Source organism: Rousettus aegyptiacus, unplaced genomic scaffold (assembly GCF_014176215.1).
Source record: "Rousettus aegyptiacus isolate mRouAeg1 unplaced genomic scaffold, mRouAeg1.p scaffold_m13_p_17, whole genome shotgun sequence".
NCBI classification, from domain to species: Eukaryota; Metazoa; Chordata; class Mammalia; order Chiroptera; family Pteropodidae; genus Rousettus; species Rousettus aegyptiacus.
Window position 1 is genome coordinate 22790895 of NW_023416292.1, and position 22713 is coordinate 22813607.

The 22713-nt window shown below is 57.6% G+C and overlaps 1 long non-coding RNA gene across 1 annotated transcript; it reads right to left on the reverse strand.

The window, feature by feature from the left end:
- Positions 1-240: 240 nt before the first annotated feature.
- LOC118612969 lies at positions 241-3313 on the reverse strand. The gene is made up of 3 exons (XR_004955315.1): positions 3233-3313; positions 1841-2026; positions 241-517 (listed from the first exon to the last, which is right to left on the reverse strand). It is a non-coding gene; the product is annotated as an uncharacterized LOC118612969 (long non-coding RNA).
- Positions 3314-22713: the final 19400 nt, after the last annotated feature.

Here is a 22713-nt window from a genome sequence, read left to right on the forward strand (position 1 = left end):
CGAGCGTGGCCGGCGCGGCGGCGTGGCCGAGATCGTGGGACGCCGCCCCGGCCAGACAGCGACTTGGGGTGGGGCGGGGGGCGTGGCATCTGAATGGCGCCGCGAAGGGCAAGTCAGGGCCCAGCCCGGTGAGGAGGTGAGCCAGGTAGCCAGGTTAGTCCGGGCTCGTGGGGCGCACGCAGAGAAGCATAAGGCGTAAGAACATGGAGAATATTCTAGAAAGGCTGTGATGCCGTTTGGAATAAGTGACTTCTATGAGCGTGGACGTTGCTGACTTTTAGAATTCCTTTGCTGAGTCTGAGCTGCGGTGTCCGGTCCTGGGACTCGCGGGAGCCCCGGGTCGTGAGGCTTCCTCAGCTCACGGGGTGGTGGCAGCTGCCGTCTGGTTCTCTGCGGGAAGAGGCCACTGGTAGAGGACAGTGTCAGCTGGACTCGGGCTGGGCCTCAAGGAAGACGGCTCCTCAGAGTTGCTAGGAAAGTTTTCTTGACTTGTCACCCAGATTCCTTAGCATGTAATCTGGGACGAATAGCATTTAAATTAAGAAGAAAAATAATAATAAAAGAAGGGAAGGAAAGGAAAGAAAAAATAAAACAACAAAAAATGATATATAGACAAAAAAATCTTAGCACAATGAAATGCTCCCCCGAATCCTTGGGACTGTGAACACCCCGCTGGGGACAGAGGGGCGGAGGAGCTGGGCGGTGCCCCTTCCAGGGCTCCGGGGTGCTCCGGCCAGAGGACTCGCCAGGACTCAGCCCCCGCCCCCACCCCCAGCCTCCCACTCTGTGCCCGTCAAACGCCTGGGGAGAGAAATAAATAGCCAGGTAGAGTTGAAGCCGGAAAAAAAATGAAAGGCAGATTCTCTGAGGGAAAACCGCAACCAGCGACGCGGCGAGCAGCGGGAGAGGCCTGGGAGGCAGGAGCGCCGGGCGGGAGCGGGGCGCGAGGCGCCAGGCCGCGCAGCGCGGAAAGGTCGGCGCTGTTTCAGGCTGAATACGGAGAGGCTGCGGGCGTCTCGGGACAGAAAAATGTACGAGCTACGGCGAGTTCAGAGAAAGGCAACGCCATCGATTGGAGAGCGGCCGTGGGCTCCGTGGTGAAAGGCCCGGAGTCAGTGCGGCTTGCCACAGCCTCCGTCCCCGAAGAGCTCACTGGCCACCAGAAACAGCGGCAAGGGGCAGGCGGCTGCCCCGGCCCGGCTCAGGCACCGCGTCCGGCTGTCGGGCCTGCGGCTCACAGAGAAGCCGGATTCCGCGGACTGCGCGGCTCCGCGGAACCGAGTGGGTGGGCTGGGGGCGGGGCGTTCCAAGCAGGGGGACCAGAACGATTAAGGTCACAGATCAGGGAGCGGGTCTGGGTATTGGGGGGCCATCTCTGGAGAAAGCTACCATAGTCCCCAGTGGCAGTTGGGTTGCGGAGCAGGAGGGGTCTCTGTGCAGAGGACTGTCCCTCGGGAGGTGGGGCTGCGCTGGGCCTCACAGGGACACGGGCGTGGTCTGGGGGGCGGCGAGCGGCCGGGGCGACGGCAGATGCTCTCGGAGGACGTGGGCTGTCACCTCGCTTCTCCACCCACTTTCCAACCGCGTTTCTCTGGGGTCCGGCGCCTCACAGCGCAGTCCAAGAGAATAGGGGTGCCGTCGACAGAAAGCCCGGATCCCGGCCGGGGCGCGTTGGCACGAGGCACGCGGCAGGGCACAGAAGCCGTTGGTAACCGTGGGCCAGACCCGCGGGGGCGCGGTGAGCAGCCCGCGCGTGACCCGGAGGGGGGCGGACGGGTTCGCGGGAAAACTTACACCAAGTGCCTGAATCCCGCGACTCCCGCCCTCTCACGAACTGTACCTCCTGCCACGTGCCGTGGGTAATGGCCTGGCCGGCCACCAGCAGTGCGATTTGAGACCCGGGAGGCCGTCGAGCCGCGAACGCCGTCCTCCGCGGTTTGCCCGAGCGTCTTCGCTCCATCACCCGCTCGTTCTTCTCGGGGAGGATGTCTCGTCCCCTGGGATCCCTCCTCACGGTGCGAATCCTCTGAAAGAGGTACTCCATCAAGATATCGTCAATTACTAACAACGTATTATACTCTCGAGATTACTTTTCAACTGTAATAGTCAAAATATTCTAGGTTATATAGTGCTTAAAATAGTCCCACAATCCCAGTTCTTTTCAGTACAACACAACATGCTCGCTAATACGAAGTCCAGGCCGCTGTCCGGGGCTGTCACCCCACGTGCTGGCCCCGCCCTCCGGTGGCTTTGATCCTGCGGCACCTCCACACCAACACGGGGGCCACGGCTGCCAGGGAGGAGCAGGCGGGAGGGTCAGGCGCCGGCCATGAAGCCAGCCCGCGAGAAAGAGACGTGGGTCTCCTCCAGCCACATCGGGCAAAGCACGTCGCCGGCCACATCCAGCTCCGAGGGGAGCAGGAAACATCCTCTCACGTGTCCAGAAGAGGAACGTGGTTTCGGCTGGACGCGATGCACACGCATTCGATCAAAGAGCAGATTCGGGGAAGAAAGAAATTAGCCTGCAACTGAAAAGCGCTCAGGAGTGACGTGGAGGGGGCGGGCGGGCGGGGCAGAGCACGCGGCAGACCCGAGGGGTTGCTGCCCTGGGTTTCAGGAGACGCAGGTGCACAGGGTGGCACCAAGCGCCTAGGGGAGGAGGCGTCAAGATTAGAGAGGGGTCCCCAAAGGCGAGAGAGAGGGGAGCACAAAGAGCCCCACTCCGTCCCCCCCTCAGCCGCCCCCCGGCGCTGGCCCAGCCACACAGACGCTCCTGTCATCCTCCCGGCCGAGAATATCGCTGTTCCCGGGGCTCCCGCTATGCTCGTCCCTGTTCCTTGGACATTCGCAGCAGCTAAGGTCGGAGCTGAGGCCACTGTGCCCGTGTGGCACTGTGACCCCAACTGCCTCTGCCTCCCCTGTGCGGAGGCTGGACCTTCGCCGGGAGGTCGGACGTCGCGACACCGTGCCCTGCGGTTGACCCATGTAGTAGGGACCTGCCGAGGACAGCACCAGGGTGTCTGCATTTGGGGGGGTCAGGTTCACAGAAGGAAGTGTAGGGAACAGGACCATGGGTAGGGAGTCCCCTGAGGAGGGCAGATAGCGTGGTAGATGGGGTTTCGAGAACAGCGCCGTAGGCGGCATTTCTCGGGGCCCCCGCTGAGAGGACGGGGAGCGAGGCGGTCCCCAGACGGGGGCCACCACGGAGGAGGAGGCGAACGGCACTGCCCACCTTCCCTGGAGCCGGACCCGAGCGGCTGCGTCATGCCCAAGGCCTCACAGCCGCGCGTCCTCGCCGGGGCTTGGCACAAAGCAGCCCTCGCTTCGGACCTGTCTCAGATTTGCGGGGTTTAGTCCCACTCCCGGCTTGTGCTGCGATGGCGGGAAGGTCCGGGAGCCCTCCAGTGGCCGGAAGCAGCGCTGCGCGCCCTCCCACAGTCCCTCCGGGCAGCGGCCTCTCCCTGGGGGAGCTGCAGCGAACCCAGCCAGTCACGTGCCCCGGGAGGCGGAGCTTCGTCACCAAGGGAGCCGCGCGGGTCTCAGCCCTGCCGGGGAGAAGGTGATCCCAGACTTACTCTTGATTTTTCACTCAAGTCAAAGACTAATGTATATTGCTACCTGACCAATTTTATTAATTCCTTTGCAATTAATCATTAACAGGGACAAAAAAGAATCCATGAAAATTGATCTGTGTGAAACACGCAACATAATATTCCTGAAAAAAGAGGTCATTTAATTAAACACCGTTAACGGGCTTCTACTGACTGTAACTTTTTATTATAACCTTTTTACATGTCTCTATTTTAGTAATATTGTTTAAAATGACTTTACGGGTGGTCAAAGCTGTCACAGTCCAGTGCTGGAAAGAGCGAGGCATCCTGGGCTCGCTCCGCCTGCAGCCGCGGCCAGCTCAGCATCACCCTGGGGCTCTGTTCCCAGGAGCCCTTCCGACCTCCGGGGGGCCTGGGTCCCTTCCGGTTCCGCCGCAGACTGGAGTCTCTCCCTAGGAAGGAAAGAAGTTCGCCCATGATGATATACTGCCTACGATTCTTAGACATGAGGGGCTCCTGGACCCTGAAACCCACCCCGTCACCCTGGGTGTCTTGGATTTCAAACTCCTGCCTGAAGCTCAGCCTGCAGAGTTCCAGCACGTGCTTAGGGAGCGTGGTTGCACATTCGCTCAGCCACCCCAGGGCCCTTGCACGGGTCAGGGACGGTGCCGGCCCCAAGGTCACAGACGGGACGCACCCCTTTTCCTGAGGAGGGTCATGGGGAGACTACAATGAATGGGAGCACAGTGGGGTGCTCCGGATGTGATGGGAGAAGCCCATCACGGGGCCTGGGGTCGCACCCCGCCTCAGCCTCCCGAGCTGCCGGGGGTTCACGCAGGGTCCCTGAGTGCTCTGCGCCCCCGTCTCTCTCTGTATAGTGGGGACCGCGGTGCATGAGACTCACGCGGTTCTGTGAGGACTAAGTGACTGATGAGTGCAGATGCCTTAGAGCAGGTCCTGGGCCTTAGCCTGGGCACAACGGATGACGATTACTGTCCTCGTCGGGGGAGACTGCATTCAGCCGCCCGCCCCCCCCCCGCGACTGAGAGAGAGGGGTGGCCAGTGGGGGCAGGCGCAGGCGGGCGCTGCGCCCCTGTCTCTGGCCACTCTCCTTGGGGCTCGCTCTCCCAGCGTCGTCCAGAGGACTCAGAGGGGTGGCAGTTTTCTCCGTGAAACACCCGTCACTCTGACAGGCGTCTGCAGCAAGCGCTGCCGTGCCAGCAAAGTGACTTGCGCGAGGTCCCGTGGGGGGCGCCCGCGGAGGGCGAGGACCTCCGCCTCCCCGCCTGCTCCCTGCCCTAGCACACCAGATGGACTTCCAGAGGAGAACTCATGTATCTGATTTATCCAATGATGCTCGCATCATTTTCAGATGACAAAAATTATCTTGGACGGGCGTTAGAGTAGCATTTTGTTGAGGGCATGGAGCCACCGTGTGCCATGCAATAAGCAAGTCATCAGGATTATGACTGCGACGTGGTAGGCGAATACCGACGAAGTGCTCCTCACGCGACTCCCTCCAGGAACGAGCCAGTCCTCTGTAAGAAAATGAGTCCGCGTCCTCTTATTTATGTCGACAAATAAGCTTATCATCTTCGTAACACAGTTAACATCATGTTTTGTTTAAGTCATAATTCTAGTATAGGCTTCGACACGAGAGTACGGATTTTAAATGTTTTCCTGCAGAAGCCAAACTAAAAGTTTCATTCGTGCTATTTGCTTCTTTATCCTAAATCTCGGTTTTGAGACTTGAGTGAGATGTGTGTGTGTGAGTCGCCGGCCTCGGGGCCGGATTTAACGGGACCTGGTTACTAATGACACCAATGGTGAGTGTTGCCGTCCTCGTACCGCGATTACTCACGGCAGCGATGGGCTTTTAACGCACGTGCAGAGATCGCCGCCGCTCAGCGGAAGAGGCGGTCCCCAGGGCCCGCGGGACGCCTCACATGTGCCTGCAGCAGGGCGCGAGCTGCAGACGTAGTTAGCGCTTAAGTCGCAAGGTGGGAATTGGCCTGAAGGTACATCGTATCCGCTCTGTCTAATCTTGGTCCAGATCATGTTTTAAGTTTGAACTGGGCGCCACAATAGACTCACTGGGAAACCGCACCTACCATGTGGGGCTCCAGACCCCACGGGGAAGCTGGAAGCCCGCCGCACTGGGTCTGCCCCCCACAGGGCAGTGAGGCCTTGGAGGTGTAGCCACCCCTGGCCTGTTAGACTGAGCGCGCGCCTTCTGCCGCACCCCAGCCCTCGCTCACTCACACGGCTTCGCAGAGCAGAGGCTCAGGGCGGGGTGCGCCACCTGGTCCCCTCCTCACGGGGTGACGTCGGCACCAGCCGAGTAAACCTAAAGCGAGTGGAGCTCCGCGCAAAGCAGTGAGCACCGCGTCGCGTCCTTCACTTGCCGAGCGGTCGCTCAGTGAAGGGATTCTCTCCGTTCGCGGGACGCGGCTGCCGGGCATCCCAGCCCTGTTCCTGAAACCATTAGCGATCACACGGCGGCGCTAAGTGTTCCGACCACCATTCTTCGTCTTTCAGAGACCAGCTCTCCGCACTGTCATGGAGAAGGAGCACTTTTTAAAAACCACTTGGTCAGCTGCGGGGTGTGCGCAGTCGTTTGAAAGCGTTCGGGGAAGAGCAGAGAAAAGCGAGGGCCGGGCCCCGAGGTCGGGACGGGAGCCCAGCTCCCCGGACACAGAGCTCGTGGACGCTGACGGAGCCCCCGCCCCTTCCCAGCGCAGGGCTCGGCCAGTTCCGCAATCAGCGGCCGCTGCTCTCTGTAAATTTGAAATAGGTGAGATTATTTCATTTTAGTTGTGCTCTGGGATTCCTCTCTTCCCACGAGGCGCTGAGAGAGAAATGCATCTCCGTCCTTTGCCAAGGACCAGCTGCTTTCCATCGGTCCGGGGCAGATCTTCCCGAGCCGGGCAGAGGCTGGTCTGCCGGCCGAGCGTCGGCAGCAACGGCGCCGGGTGTCCGCGCAGTGCGCACGGCCGGTGTGGGGGCCGCACGCCTCTCCCTCGCCCCATCGCCACGGGGTCCCTGTGAGCTCAGGGCCAGTGTGACCACCTCTGTGCTGCAGCTGCCCAAACCGAGGCGACAGGAGGGGACGGAGCTTGCACCAGCCCGCACGGCTCGCACGCCGCAGGGGAGACTGGACGCAGCGTCGGAGCCCTCGGCGTCTGCGCGTGTGCGCGCGTGTGTGTGCGCGCGCGTGACTCTACCTCTCTTATCCCAGCAGGAAATGGGAGGAAAGAACTTTCTGTTTTAGTTACCCTGGGAAAGGCTTCTGATACAAAACGGGATCCTTCCTTTGCCCCCTTAAAACACGGACGAACTTAACAGCAGGAGAGTGAGAGCCGCGGGGAGCCGTGCGGCAGCCGGGTGGGCTGCGGGAAAGCGCGGGGACCCCGGGGGACGCGGTCGGCTGCGGCCCCGCCAGTGAAGCCGTCGCGGCGCGCCTGTGCCTTCTTGGTCGGAAGTCCCTGAGCATCGATTCAATCCGTTTCAACATGTATTTATTGAACGCCAGCCATGTGTTCAGTCATGAACGTGGCACCATGGGGCACGTAAAGAACATATTACGCGTCCCCACGGTGCGAAGGCGCGTGCAGTCTTGCAGAGGAGACGGGAGACGGGAGCTGTATATATGAAGCAGTTGGAGAAAAATCTAAATAAAGTACAAAACAGCACCAAAATGTATGGAGCAAGCAAAAGGCATGTCGGGAAATTAGATAAAGGAGAAACTGTGTTTGCAGAAGTTCTGAGTGAAAGCTTCATGGAGAAAATGGGGCTCCAGACGACTCAGGAGGTATCGAATCACTGAGTCAGAACTGGCGCGTGATGGTGAGTCTACGGTCCAGTCCGCCGCCCAGGGCGGAATCCTGCGTGGAGCTCCGGCCAGCTTCCTGCCGCTAGCAGAGCCGTGCGCCTGTCTCGAAACCACCTCGCAAACCTGCTCTTGGAAAGGACATCCCTGCCGGCGTCTGGGTCCCCCTCCTCTCTCCTTCTTTCGCCCCGACTGCCCCGCCACCCGTCCCTGCAGCCCCAGCGATGACCCTAGCTTGCCTCCTGCCGGAAAACCCATCATGTGTTTGAAGAGAGACCTACGTCTCCCAAGTCTCTTCAAACCTGGACATTCCGAGCTGTTCTGACAGCCGTCAGTCCGGACTCTTGCAGTAGGTTGGCAAAGAGACCAGGGGAGACGGTCTCTTTGACGGCCAGGAGCCGTCTCCGTTGGGAGTGGGGCGGGAGGGGGGGTCTGCAAGAAGTCGTCAGTTAGTAAGGAGCGTCATGAAGGCCCAAGTGAGTGGAAATATGTTTCTCATTTTAGTTTGCTGGCTTCACAGAACCAAGTGGTCGGCTTTATTTTTTTTTCCTGGTTTCCTCCGACCTTCTGTGATTCTTCCATTCTCCTTTGATAAGTTAACCAGAGGTTAAAAGCCTCGGCATGAGCCAATAACTCATGTGTACAACACTAAGTCGAAATCTGGAATGAATCCTTCCATCTCGAAGGCACCGAAGCACTTTCAACGTCGAGTCCACTCCTGTAAACACAGGCCCTTGACCCTCGATGCACAGAGTGATACTCGGTACTCTCGTGCAGACGCCGCCTGTCCGGGGTCACTGTGCGCAATGCGGTTGATGACAACATGAAACCGTAGACATCGATGACCAAAAAAGTCTCGCCATCTCCTGCTCCTACTTGTCTCCTTTATTTATGGATGTGGAGACTAATATATCCCAGGAACTGTGGAGAACATGCTCCGTGTGGGTTTATCAATCCCTGTCGACTTCTCTAATGCCTCCTAAACTTCGGCTCAATTTTCAGACTGCAGCGATCGGGGCATTTTGTTCTGCAAACTCTCCAGAGATCCATTCGGAGGCCTCTGATACGCCAGCCAGGAAACCATTACGTGAGCCTGGTTAGAGGCAGGGCTTGTGGTGGTGTGTTTCAAATTGCTTTCAGGAACCCATTATGGAGGCGCTACCAGCACTGAGCCGGCAGCATGGGGGACAGAGAGCGGATAAGGCCTCACACCGTGAAAATTCGTCGAGTCAGAATATCAGAGTGATCAGTTTTACTTTCACTGAAAGTCTGAGAGCCAAACATTTGCTTCCTAATGTGAGATGTTACAGAGAGCACCGTGCCAGCCACGAAGTACTCCAAAAACAAAGCGAGGTAGAATTCGAAATTCAGATCTGACTTTCTGTCCACAGGAAATACAAGGAATGGAGAAATTAAATGAGATCGGAAATAGACAAATCCAGAATGAGAAACATTCTGACCTAATGTCTTTAATAAGTCAATCAGCCAATAACAGGGGAAATTAATTTAAAAGGGAGTGACACTAGATAGTGCTGGATTAAAAGAAATTTAAACGATAGTTACGATACAATAAATAAAAGAAGCAGACAGTTCATATTGTGATTGAACAAGCCAACTATAAAAAAGTCATTTTTTAGACAAACGGGACTTTTAAATATGAACTGGGTATTAGATGATATTTAGAAATTATTGTTGTTTTTTAAGTACGATAATGGTATTTTGACTCTATAAAACAATATTACCTTTGAAATGCAAACTAAAGTATTTGGAAGGACAAGGAAGGCTAGCGTTTCATTCCAATTATACTAGCAAAGAAGAAAAATAAATAAATGTGGGAAGATGGGAAGGACGAATTAAACAAAATCTCGTAATGCTGTTGAAGCCGAGTGACTGCACTCTCTGCTTTTTTGTGAATGTGGATGTTTTCATAATAAGAGGTTTTTAAAATTCAGAGCGGCAAATAGGGGACATAAGGCTGAAACTTTCATACTGCGGACCAGAGTGAGCACAGCGATTGAGTATTGACCCCAGACGTGTTCTGAGGGCTTCCGAGGTGGCCGGTGACGATGGCTGTTTGACTCAGGAGGCCTAGTGAGAACTTGCTGTTGATTATAGGTTGGGAAAGTTGACAAACATCGTCCGTTGGAAAGCAGTCGGTTTGTCCTGAGAGGAGGCCTTCCGGCAGTGGTTACAGACGTGATTTTACTCCCAGTCCAACGTCTAAACTGGCCCACCTTACCCTTAATCTCTCCTAATAAAAATACGGAATTCAATGTCACCAGTTCAGGGACGAAAAAAATTTTTTTAGTGTTTTAAAGCTGAATGATCATCAGATTAACAGGAAATTACCCTAAAACCGTTTGTGGGAGCAGCCTCCTTTTCGTCCGTGAGGACCCCTCCCCTCAATGTCAAGGATAAGAAGGGCGAGCCATTCGAGCGGGGGTGCGTGCAGGAGCGTTGACTGGGCCGCCCCGCCGGGGACCGCCTCCCGCCTGCCCAGCGAGCCCCTGTCGCCCGCACGGCCCGCGCTGCTCGGCTGGCTCTTTCGCCCCCTCGGCTGAGGGCTGTTGGGAGAATGGGCTGTCAGCCGCGAGACACAAATTGCTCCTCTGTCCTCGGCAACGCTCTGCGATGCCTCGGCTTCCCGGGAGGGCAGGGGACCCTCCAGCTGCCCGTGTCCACGGAGACCTCCCTTTGCTGCAGCTCAGAAAATCGATGAAGGAGTCTATTTCTTTGAACGGAAAAGTTAAGAGCGGCCGATGTTGACACTAAAATCCATCAGACACAGCCGCGGGGTCGCGTGCTGGGCCCCGGGTCGCGCTGTGGTCCGGGCTGACATCTCAACCGCCCCATCCGCCCACCGGCCCGCACGTCCGACCGCCGGGCAGAGCGCTCTGCGCGCAGCCATCTGCCCGTGAGGACCCGTCACGCGCCGGGCACAAGGCTGGGCGCTGGGGACGTGCCTGCCTGGCGCCCGTGACCACAGACCCGGCAACCCAGGGCACAGGCCGGGTGTCCCGAAGCCGCGGAGGACCGGAAAGGCTGGGGGGGAGGGGGGTGGGGGCGGGGGCCGGGGGGGGGGAGGGGGGCGCGGCGGGGGGGAGGGGGGCGTCCTCGCGCAGGCGCGCCCCCTCCCTTGCGCCACCTTAGGCGTCTGGGCGTCGTGCGGCATCCGAGGCCCCCCTCATCCCGCGCTCCTCCCGCTCCCGCGGGTCCGAGCCCGGCCGGCGGGGGGCGCTCGCGCTCTCCCGGGTTCACGGTCAGGTGCGTGACCTCCCATCCGCCACCCGCACATCGCAGGTGCCTCTGCCGCCCTCCCGCCAGTCGGGGCCGCGTCCCGGGGCCGAGCGCGACGCGAGCAGAGGGCAGACAGGACCGCGAGGCCCCCGCGGACGCGAGACCCCCGAGGGCCGGCTGCGGCCACGCTCCCCCCTCCAGGCAGAGGCGACTCTGAAAGGAGCAAAGGCGGTCGCTCTCGTCCCCACAAAGCCAGAGCTAAAATGGGGACCCCGGAAGGTGGGCGGAAACACAGGCAAGGTCTCAAGTCACCCTCCTGTCACCGCTGACGCCGCCTGCGACCGGCCGTCCCCGCGGAGCGGACAGGGCGGGCCGTGCAGACAGACCCGCCTGCAGGCGGCTCGCGTCCCCGCCCGTCTCAGGAAAGAGCCGGTCTGATAGGTCCAGGCTCCTTTGACTTTTTCTTTACAAAAATGCTTGAACGACTTTAACTATGAAAAATCAGAGACCAAGTGGATCTACTCAGGGCATCCTTTGTTCAGTTCTGCGTGTCACTGTGCAGAGAAAAAAATCTGCAAATGCGGGACATACACAGACGGCCTCAGTCATCAAACACGTCTCCCCGCAACACAGACAGAAACCCCGATCGTGTGTCAGGAAGAAAAACAAAACCAGAAAACCCTCACAAGGCAAAAACCAGTGTCCTCCGCCGGCGTGGGGCCTTCCCTGCGGACGGCCCGGGTCCGTGTCCTTGTCCGCACCTCCTCAGCGGTGGCGGTTACAGCGAGAGTTCCTCCGCGGAAAATCGGCAGTTTCTTCCCTCCCCTCTTCCGGCTTCACTCCGTTCACCGACCCCCCCCCCCCCGTGGCACATCCAATGCTAGTTGTATCGGCGGCAACATTTATTATCCACCTCCCAGAACGGTTGTCAAGTCTTAAATGAGATAGACCATATAAAGTGCCCAGTGCAGATGCATCACTCTTTCAGAAAGAGGTGGTTTGTAAAAAAATAAGAAACATTACTTTAAAGGAAAGCTGAGCCTTTGTGGAACCCATCGAGGCTGCTGGTTTCCGGCTGGGCCTCCTCGTCCAGGGTTTCCTCAGGAGGTGCCCCGGGGCAGAGCCGGAGCAGAGGCGTGGCCTCAGGTATACCTACAGCCTTATCTCCAAAAGCCATCTGGAAGAAAAACTCTGCACTCAGCGAATCTGCCATTCAGCCGTCAGCTTGACGGACTTGGCCCTGGGTCGGCTTCAGGCGCCTCCGAGCCCCCTGTGCGGTGCGCCCGGGACACCGCCGCTCACACAGCAGGGACGCACACCACAGTTTAGGAGCGAACACAGGCCCCGCCGGGGTGCTCGAGAGGCCTCGTGAAGGGGGCAGCCCTGGACCTGGGTGCTGAGGGGGAAGCAGGGTTTTCCCGTTCGCGTTGTCCCCAGGGCGAGTGCCCCGCTGCCCCGCAGAAGCACGTCCGTGGCCCTGCAGCGCGGCGTGCCGTGTGTAAAGGGCGGTGGAGGTCCCTGCTGCCCGCCGGCGGGGCCCGGGCGCCCACGCTCCACCGGCGTGTGCAGCCCGTGCGGGCCAGGCACGGCGCTGAGGCCGCTGGGGGGCGGCGGGCCAGCCCTCACCACGATTCCGCCAGACCCGCCCCGTGGTGCCATCAGTGGTGCCAGCGGCGTGCTGAACCCAGGAAGCTGGGGTGAGCAAAGGTCCACGAAGGCGTCCTGGCTGTGCCCCCAGAGGCCAAACCCAGATCCGATCGGGCCTAGAGTTTGGGCGGCCAGGGAGAGAGTGACAGAGGTGACCGAGACGCCTGCCACCTGGTTCCTCCGAGTCTCGCGCAGAGACCGGCTTTGGAGCCCTAGGCCGCCCTCAGCTCTGCAGCAACGTCGCCACACGTATTTTAAATTAAAAAAAAAAAAAACATGCTCAGGCAGCAAAATGCAAACACGCCATCCAGACACCGTGCCTCCCCTCTGTTAGCATCTCAGTCTCGGTAAGAGCTTTGGGGAGAATCTCCTTTTAAGAAGGGGCGCAGGCGGTTTGCAGGTGCCCCCCTGAGGCACCCACTCCGGGCGTGGAAGGAAACTTAGTTAATCCGAGCCTGGGAGGGGCCCTCCACCGCATTCACATGTGGCCATTCGCGGGCTGACTTCCTAGGGGCCCTCGTCATGTGCCCAGAAAAGCGGGAAGGCGCACGTGCATGTCACCGAGCTCACCTGCAGAGCGCTGAGGGGCAGGCTGCTTCCCCGGCTGCTCTTCCAGGCCTGGCCCGGAGTTGTCCAAGTCGGTCCGCGCTCTTGGCCACAGTGCCTCTACTCCCAGGAGCTTGGACACGGGCACAGCGGAGCCGACACCGTCAGGAAGTGGAGGCGCAGAGAGCCGCGCCTCCTGGTCCCCAAAGCCCACAGCCAGCCACTTCGCCCCGAATCCGCGTGAGCGTGGCCGCTCCCAGCCACGGTTTCCTCCTCTCTCACACTCCTTCCATTCGGTCGTCATGGTTTCCACGCGTAAGCCGGAGTCTCCCAGATGGGAAGCGATCTAAAACGCGCGGATAGCAGGCCTCGTGGGGAGCCCGGCACGCCCCAGCTCCCCGGTGAACCCCGACGAGTGCCGTCCGTTAGGCTGGGCCATTTCGCCAACAGGTGCGATTGAGCGCTTTCCCTGGTCACTAAGAAGCCACCCCCAGGTCACGGCATTTTTGTCGGCCGCCCCCAGAGAAGGCGCAAACGGCTGAGCGGCGAGCGCTTCGCCCTGCGTGACTCACTCCCATTTCTTCAGCGGGTCGAACGCCCGGCTGCGGACCCCCCACCGCAGAGAGGACCCCACCGTCTCGGGAGGAGGGCTCCCTGACTGGGGGCGCGGGACAGCCTTCCTGTCTCGGCCTCAGCTGACCAGCAGTCGCGCTTCCCTCTGAAACCTTGACTCCGCGCTCACAGGTACCCGCGGAGCATCCGGGGGCTGGGACGCGCGCGGGGCGGCGGCGATTCTGCCGACCACCCTGAGAGAGCCGGACGCTCAGACAGCAGTGTGCGGCCCCATCGACCTCCTGGGGGGCTGCACCCTAAAGAGACCTCTCAGAGCACACGGAGCTGTCCCGTCTAAGGAGTGCCTCTCGAAGGGGGCGTCGCTGGCCCTGGGGCAGGTCTGTGGGAGCTATTTTAAGACTGGGAGCATTTAATGGTTCACCAATCACATCATAAAAATGACCACTGCGCCGCCGTCTCGTAAAAGCGTTTCCCGTTCAGGTCCTCACAGTCCATCCCCGGGTTCCTCTGCTGTCGTCTGCACAGGGCAGTGGTCCTAGGCCCCAGGGGTGAGGTTGGGGACGAGGAGGTCGGGAGGCCCCACGGCGCCGGCCCTGGGAGCCGCGGAGCCGGTCGGCCCTTCAGACACCCCGGCCGCCGTCACGTCTGGGGGCTCCGCCTGGTGACTCCCGTCGTGCGCCCGTTACCGCTGGGCGTTCCGAACTGTCCAATAAATCTCCAAGCAGAATTAACTTTAACGGCTTTAATTAGCCTTAACTGTAATATTACTATTATTTCATGTGCTCCTCTGTGAGGTTATTGAGACGATACTTTGAGAGATACAAACTAACAGGCAAATGAAGGATATGCCAGGTCCAAAGTATTTGGGAATTAATTGCTCATATGCCTTTTTGTTTACGTTTCCGAGATTGGAAATAAGTCAGCTGCCGATTGTGAGTGATTGTGGTGTAGACGCATATCCCGTGACAGGGCCAAGGACCACAGGTTCGATTTATTTCTCCTCAAAGTGATCTCCTCTCTAATAGACGCGCAGTCAGGAAAAAAAATATGTGTGTGTGTATATATTTGTTTTCAATATGTATATATTTTTTTCCTTGTGTTTTCCTGGTCCTCTAATTCATAGTTCTCAGAACTGTCCTGGAGGTCACGGTTTCCACTCTCCCTTTTTTTATTCTGGCCATGGTTGTCAAGAGGAAATTAATCTTTTGCAGCCAAATGAAATTTGGGCTTCCCAGCACTGGCCACTAATGAAAAATGCATTAATGGCAAGCATCAGAAAACTCGTGCTCTCAGTACCAGAGGGTACATTTAAATAATTCCATGAATATAGATCAATAAAACTAATTTACTTATAGCCTTTGTGTGCAGCGTTCAAATCTGAATAAAAGCCATTTGTATTACAATGTTTTGTATTAATTTGAGGTATCTATTGTTTCACATATTAAATTAATCTTGGCCTTTAGACAGAACCTCGTATACAATATTAAACTATGAGGCCGGGACTTGGTGGCACACTGCTGTGATTTCATCCTCAGTCCTGGGGGTCGTGGGAAAGGCTCGCCGGGGTCCCAGGGGCCCAGGCCCGAGAAGCAGGGTGGAGGGGGCGTCGTGAGGGCGTGGATATTCCAGCGGCGGAGCTCGGTCCACAGCGGGCAGAGGCCCCCGGCCGGAGCGGCTGGGCAGGGACGTGGGACCGGCCTTCGCGGCACCCAGTGCCCAGGGCACAAAGGGGCCGTCCCAGCGCCCCAGGGGTCAGGACGCTGCTGCCTGTCCTGCGAGGGTCACTGTTCGTCTGTAAGAGTCCACTGGCTCGGTGACGTCACGCAGGCGCACAGCCGAGGCCCAAGCCGGGACCGCGGGCCGGCAGCCACAGGGACGTGTGTGGGGGCGCCGAGGAGCCGCAGTGGCCGCCCGGCCCGCACCCTCTGGGCCCCTGCAGCCCCGGGCCCCGAACACACGCAGCGAACGCCCCTGAGACTCTGCTCACGCGTGTCTGGGCATGGAGTGATGACGCACTCACCAGGAGGCAGCGCCGGAGACTAAAACTCCACGCAGCCCTCCACCTGCCGGCGGAGCAGGGCACCTCAGCCGCCCCCCCCCCCGCCCCGGCCCCCCAGGCCCTCCCACCGAGCCCGGGCGGCCGCTGTGCCCCACTGTGCCCCGGCGACGCTCAGAATGAGCGAATGAGCACCCCGAGCAGCCAGGCAACTCAGAGTCCCCGACGTTTATTTGCTTGAAATGGTGTAGGGACCGTCGCGGTCAGCTAACCTGCACGTGACCTGGCCCCACGTGGGCGCGTGTCTGCAGGCCATCTCTCAGTTCCGTTACGACGAGAGTCGGAAGTGAATGAGCTCTGTGGAGTGCAGGGTTTTTAATACAGTTAAAGCCTTATTTTTATTATTGCCAGGAAAGCTTCAAGGAAAGAAATTACTTCTGTCATCCCACAATTCTCGGACTCTGGGACGGCAGGGGTTGTGGGAGGTCACAGCTCCTGGCCTCCTTCCCTCCCTGCCAGCTCAGGCGGGTCAGAGGATGGGGTCGGGAAGGCAGGGTCGTGGGGAGGGGTCAGGGGTGGGGTCAAGGGGTGGTGAGGCCGTGGGCTGGCTCTTGCTGCCCCGTGATGAACCCCACAGCCTTCGAGCCTTGGTTTGCTCTTCTGGAGTGTGAGGGTCTCAGTGATCTCCAGGCTCACTCCTCAGAATTACTGAGAGGATTAAAATTAGCCATGAGATGTGTGTGCATGGTGCTGTGTGGACCGGAGTCCTGGATCCTCATTCCACGTGTACACATGACCTTGCGTTAGTCACACTCTGAGCTGCTCAGGGGACATGGTGGGGGGGGAGGGGGGGAAGGGCCCCGTCTCCCAGGAGCGTACAGCCTGGCGGGCAGGACCGGCCTCGTGGACTTGTGACCAGTGTGGTCACCTGAAGTCCCGCACTCAGAAGGGTCCCACGTTTGGTTTATGCCCCGCGGTCACTGTCTTGAATATCCCAAATAAAAAGAAAAAAAATGATAATTTAAATATTCAAGTAACATAAGGAGCCTGCGGCCAGCACGGCAGGGGGGAGCCGGAGACGTGGGGCACGCCCCCCGCCATCCCCTCCCCGCCGTCGGCGCTCCCCAGGGCCTCCGCCCAGGCCTCGCTCTGCACGGCTGCGACGTCCTGTCCAGACCTGCCCCTGGGGTAAGGGACCAAAGCCACGTCCCGCGTGGGTTCCTGCGTGGTGCGGGGAGAGGCCGGGCAGGGCGCCCGGCTTCGGCCCCGACTTGCACGTCCCCTGAACCCCGGCCGCCCTGGCTGCCCTCTGTGTCGGTGCCGGGGCCGGCCCCCACCCCGAGCCCTGGCGTCGCGGGGAGCGCGACAGGCCAGCCGAGCGCCCCGTGATATACGGGGCCTGGAGGCGCCCGCCGCGGGAGATTTACTGTCCCTTCTGGGGCTGTGCTCCAGGCTGGAGTGGCTGACAGGCCTCGGCGTGCCAGGATTTATTCCTACGTGCTGAATTATTTTTTTAATTAGTTCAGTGCCCCAGTCATTTCTAACCCAAAGAAATGTGAAATAAACAAGTTCCTGAAGCAGAGGAAGCAGGCAGCGCGTTGCGGTGGCTCCGATGGCGACACAGGTCGCCGCCCCGAGGCCGCCGCAGAGGCGCCGCGAGCCCAGGCGGCCTGCGCGGTGGCCACGCGCCGGGCCCTCCTGCGGCCGGCGAGCAGTGCGCCTGCGCTCGGGATGCTTAGCTAGCACCCCGCCTTCCCCAGCCGCGCCCTCGACGCCGGTCAACAGACGCACCGTTTCGTACTGCTGAGGACAAGAAAATGAAAGGGTCAGTGACACCCAAGTTCCTCGCTGCCCCGGTTACCGCCAGGACCCCGGACACGACGCGTGTCTGTCTGAACGCAAGCCCATCAGCACCGGCTGCACGGTATTATCCTTACCCCCGCGTGACGGCCATCGGAGGCCACCGCCCGCCCCCGCCTCCCGTCCCGTCTTCTGACCAACGGCAAGCATCTCTGGAGGGACGCGTGGGGGGTGCCGTGTGTTTCAGGAGTGATCTCGTGTTGCGGTAGTAATATTCCTACGAAGTGCGGGGGAGTGCTCCCCGCACCCCGGTGTGCAGCGTGAGGGGCCACGTGCGCTGACCCCCCAGAGGCCACGACAGGCAGCATCTTGCGCGGTTCGGCAGGCGCTCGCTCGAGGGGACCGGTCACGGCCCGCCGTGGGGAGTCCGGCCGTGGCTCGGGCTCAGCCTGGCGTCCGCGGGGCGAGGCTCCACCACAGGGCAGCTGGCCCGTCGCCCGCCCCTGCCAGCGCTCGGGCCTCGCCCCGGCCGCATGCCCTTGCAGCTCCTGCCATGTCTTCCTCCCTGGAGCCGGGGCTCAGGCCGACGCACTGAAAGAGAAAGTCAGTCTTCCCCGGGGAAAATTCAGAATTTAGAGACTGAACCATAAAAGGAATCCAGCACCGGGATGAGTTCCCCTTAACGACCCCCTCCCTTTGTCCCCTTTGCACGAAAACTATCCTAAGGGCACCTGTCTTTGCACATCCCTTGCCCAGGACCCGTGCAAGTGGAGAGTCGTGCCTCAGACAGTCTCCAGGGCACGCGACTCCAGGCCCCCGCTGGGCATCCGCAGAGTGCGAGGCGTCGCACACGGGGCTGCCTGGCACCCCGGGTCCGGACGATGCACGGCATCATCTCGGCGCCGGCGACTCACCTGCGGCACCTGCCGGCGAGCTGACGCCAGTGAGGGTGCCGCAGTGTGCGACCCGCCAGTGGCCGCGCGGTGCGGGCCAGGCCCAGGCCCGAGTCCGCCGCCGCCGCGCACGCCCTGGGCTTGGCGGGGCGGAGGGCGCTCTCCGCCCGCTACACCGGGGCAGCGTCGCCGGCCAAGGAGGCACCGCGCAGACGCCGAGCTCGGAGCCTGTCGCTGTCGCGAGCACCGAAGGCCACCCGTGCGTCTTTGCATCTCGTAAATCGCTCACCTCCAGACCGAAGCCTTGAAGTCGCGGCGCTCAGCGGGACTGAGAGGCGGTCACCTGGCCACCTGGCCCCGGGCGGCGCGCTCCCAGAGCCGCTCACGGGCAGGCGCCGCCGTCCCCGCCGGTGCACGTCGCGCCATCCGTCACGCGAAGCCGAGCCAACCAGGCGTGAAGAGACGCCTGCGGGGCCTCTGGTCGGGGGCGAGCCACTTCGTCAGGGAGGCGGGCCAGTGGGAAGGGTGCCCGACGGGTCCCCAGGGCGATCCCCGAACTCCCGCGGGAGGCCGAGGTCACCTTCCGTTTCCAGCACTCTCTGTTGACTCCTCCTTCCTCCTGCTCGCTGGTCCTTTTCCATTTTTCTCCTTCTTGGCCCAGCTGAAGCGGCGTCACCGTCAAGCTGAGGGGGTGCTGCCGCGTCAGGGCGCTCCGCCCGCCCCCACCCATCGCGCCCGCAGACCTGAGCTGCGCCGGCGCCCCCGGCCCCTCCTTCCTCCGCTCCCTCCTTTCCCGGTTGAGTTTACAGCTTGGGGGAGGCGGATCGTGTCGGTTTCCCGTGCGGGCACGTGCTGGCCCACGCACACGGCTGGGCACCGGCGGCGGGGAGGCCCGGCGCGTAGAGAGGGAAGGGCTAGCGTTGGCGACGACGCCCGCAGAATTCGGGCGGTTTTGCCGATTTTTGAAAACATGCAGGATGCGGGTAAAAGACTCCTCGAGGCAGCAGAGGCCGAGGCCGCTCACCCTCGCAGCGGCGGCCAGCCGGCTCGTGCTCCGGACTCGGAGCTCCCATGTAACTGTCAAGTCTGACCTTTACTCGGTTTAATTCGGTTCAGTTTAATTCTGTGGGATTTATCGAAGCCAGCTTTTGCCGGGTCACCACACACAGAGACCCTAAGGAACACATCATTTAGTATTAAGATTATTTTTCAACGCAGAGGCAAAATTTCGAAGTAAGGACGTGGCGGGCCTCGGGGCCTCTTCCTGGTGCGAGATCGTCACCAGACGGCCCTGTGCATGAGCAGCCGGGGTGACGGGGCCAGGGAGGAGGGAGGGAGGAGGAGGGAGGAGGAGGAAGAGCAAGAAAGGGCAAAAGGAAGGAAGGAGGGGGGAGGGGAAGGGCTGCGGGCGGCACAGCGGGCCGGGTGACAGGGACAGCCGTGAGCGTCTCCCGTGCCTCACTGTCCACACGGGGCCACCAGGAGGAGCTGGCAGCTGCGTCTGAGTCGGGGAGCGATGTAGGGCTCTGCTGTTCCGTGTTGTTTTGCTGCGTTTTGCTTTGGGGACATCCAGCATACAGTAACTTCTCAGTAGATGGCTGCTGAGTTGATGAATGTTCGTGAGTGTAAAATTTTAGACTTTATCAAAGGCCGCTTTTCCTGGTCTCTGTCTTTTCTTTACTATTCCTTTCTCCCTCTCTCTCCTCTGTCCAGCAAGAATCATATGTTCCCGTGGGGCTGCGCTCTCCACTGTTCTCACGCTCACCTTTCAAACACACCTGCAGCAGCTTCATCTGTAGGGTGGGCTCCCGACGGCAGTCGTAACCTCCCGTCCTCCGGACCCTTTTCCGAGGTGGCATTTACAGGTCCTGGGTTTCCTCAGGGGGGTCCTGACCATCAGATTTGCTTGTTTGCTGAACTGAGTTGGGATAGAAATTGATTCAGAGGCTAAAGAGGTGGTCAAGTTGCTCCAAGACTGGGCAGCCGCAGCCCTTAATGAAGTGGCTAATTTCTGCACACACAAGGGTACATCAAAGTCAGGGTCATTGTTTCTGTTAAACTCAGCCTGCTGCGGCAATCCATCAGAAGCCAACCGCTATCTGCGGACATCCAGGGTGGGCTGTTTCCTGGCAATAAAACCTTGGCCTGCTAATCTGTGGACACAGAAAGATGCTTTAAGTTGAAATAACTTGTTAAAAGTGTTTTTATCTGGAGAGTGATGTAAGGGTTAGCTTAAAGGCCCACATCTACGGCTCCACGGTGTCCAGCTGTTAACTTATGCACAGAGTTCTCACTCCGACAGCGTCGAGTTGCTGGCCAAGCGCTTTGTAAATTCCCCAGGAGCCTCTGCACACCACGTTTGTTAAGAGATATAGTGAGACTTGACTTAATCAATTGCTCCAGTAATCTGGGTCCCCCTCACCTGCCAATGGAACATACGGATTGCTGTACAAATGTCACTGGTGAATTCCAACACATAAAAATGGAATTTCCAAGCCACTTGTTCAATAACTAAAAATGCCCAATCGTGACAAAGTGGAAGCACAAGAGAGATTCAGGATCCTGCTGAAAATATACAGAAAGTGGGGGAAATGTTTCCATTACTGACGAAATTGGAAAAGGTCAAGTTCCAGGCACATGAGCAGATATTCCCCTGAGTAAGGGCAGCGCAGACTTACGCGCATTGCCACTGAGAAGCGTGGCAGGTCGGGTGCCAGCTGAGAGAAACAGTAAAGAAAAACCTAATTTTAAGAAGCGTAACTATAAATACCTTTTAATGTAAATAGTGCTTTTCCCCGGCATCAAACTTTTCCCGGAGTATGAAAATACGCTCTTCGGCAACGACTGATCCTGTAGCTCTGGTCCTCTATTATGAATGTCCCAATGTGTGACGCTTAAGAAATAATGTCCCGCAGACTGCGAGGCAAGGGAAGCGAGTTTCCGTTTAACCCTTGCCATCCGTTCACCTTGTCCGTCACTTATGATTTAACACCTGTAATGTGTCAGGCATCATACTAGGCCTCCTGATTGTTTTATAATTGATCTTGGAGATGTTCTTGGAAGATCATCCGAATCTCCACATCTGTAAAGCAAGCATTACATATTTTAGATTTAGGTTATTATGAAGAGTAAGGGTCATAGCACGCACGTAGAAAATCTACATGTTTGCATTATATATACAAGAAGAGAATGCCCAGAAATTTCCTGATTTTCCTTAATTTATGAGCCTTTCATCTCTCTACTCATTGTTACTTTAAAGCTCCATGACACCTACTGATTCTAAATTATTTATTCCAGACTTGAAATAAAACCACATGATAGAAAAAGACACGTCAACAATAGTAATTTCGGGCACCAATACCTTGCTTTCAGTAGCAGAAAGAACAATAAGCAAATAAGCAAGATAATAGAAGATAAACAAGGAAATAGAAGACTTGAACAACACCGTAAACCAGCGAGACCTAACAGACATGTTTAGAGCACTCCAGCCAGTAACAGAGAATGCACATTCTTCTGAAGGTGCACCATATGTTAGGCCATAAAACAACCTCTATAAACTGAAAAGGATTGAAATCATATAAAGTGCATTCCCTGATCGCAACAGAGAAATATTACCAAAAAAAAAATGGCATATGGAAACTTGGGGGATTTACAAATAGGTGGAAATTAAATACCATCGTCCTAAAGAACCGAAGGAGCAAAGAAGAAATCAAAAACGAAATTAGAAAGCACTTTGAGGCAAACACATGAAAACAAAACGTGCCAGAACTCATGACATGCAACCCAGCGATGGCTGGAGGGGAACTCGCAGCCACGCCACCTAGGTAAACAACAAGAAGGATCTTTAATTAATAGCGTGGCCGTCTGCCTTAAGAAATCAGGAAAAGGAAACCAATTAAACCCAATGCTGTCAGAAGGAAGGAACTAACAAAGAACAGAGCGGAAATAAACAAAGGAGAGATGATGAAAACAATAGATAAAATCAACTAAAGAAATAGTTGCTCTTTGGAAAGACCAAAAAAATGGACAAACTGACGAACCTTTAGTCAGAGTGCCCCTCCAAAAGAAAACATTCACATTGATAAAATAATCGGTGAAATAAGGGACATTAATACTACAATCACCACTACACCAAGAAATTAGTTAACGTTATGGAAACGAACAAATTCTTGGAAGGACACAGACTGTCAAAGCTGACTCCAGAAGAAATAGAAAGTCTAAATAAATAACAAAAAGCTTCAATTAGTAATTTTTTAAGACTCTTATGAAGAAAATCTCAGAGCCAGAAGGCTTACCTGATGAATTATACATTTAAAAAATTAGTACGAATCTTTCACAAACTCTTCCAAAGAATATCAGAGGAGGTAACACTTTCTAACACATTCTGTAAGGTTGGTATTACCGTGATGCTAAAACTAACAAAGACTCCACAAGAAAAGACAACTGCAGATCAATATCTCTGTGAATATAGACGCAGAATCTTCAGTAATATAGTAGCAAACTGCATCCAACAGCTCATTAGCAAAACAGATTATACGCTGTGACCAAGTGGGATTTATTGCGGGAATATAAAGTTGGTTTAATAGTTGAAAATCAATTAATATAATACACCATATCATCAATGGAATAAAAGGCAAAAAA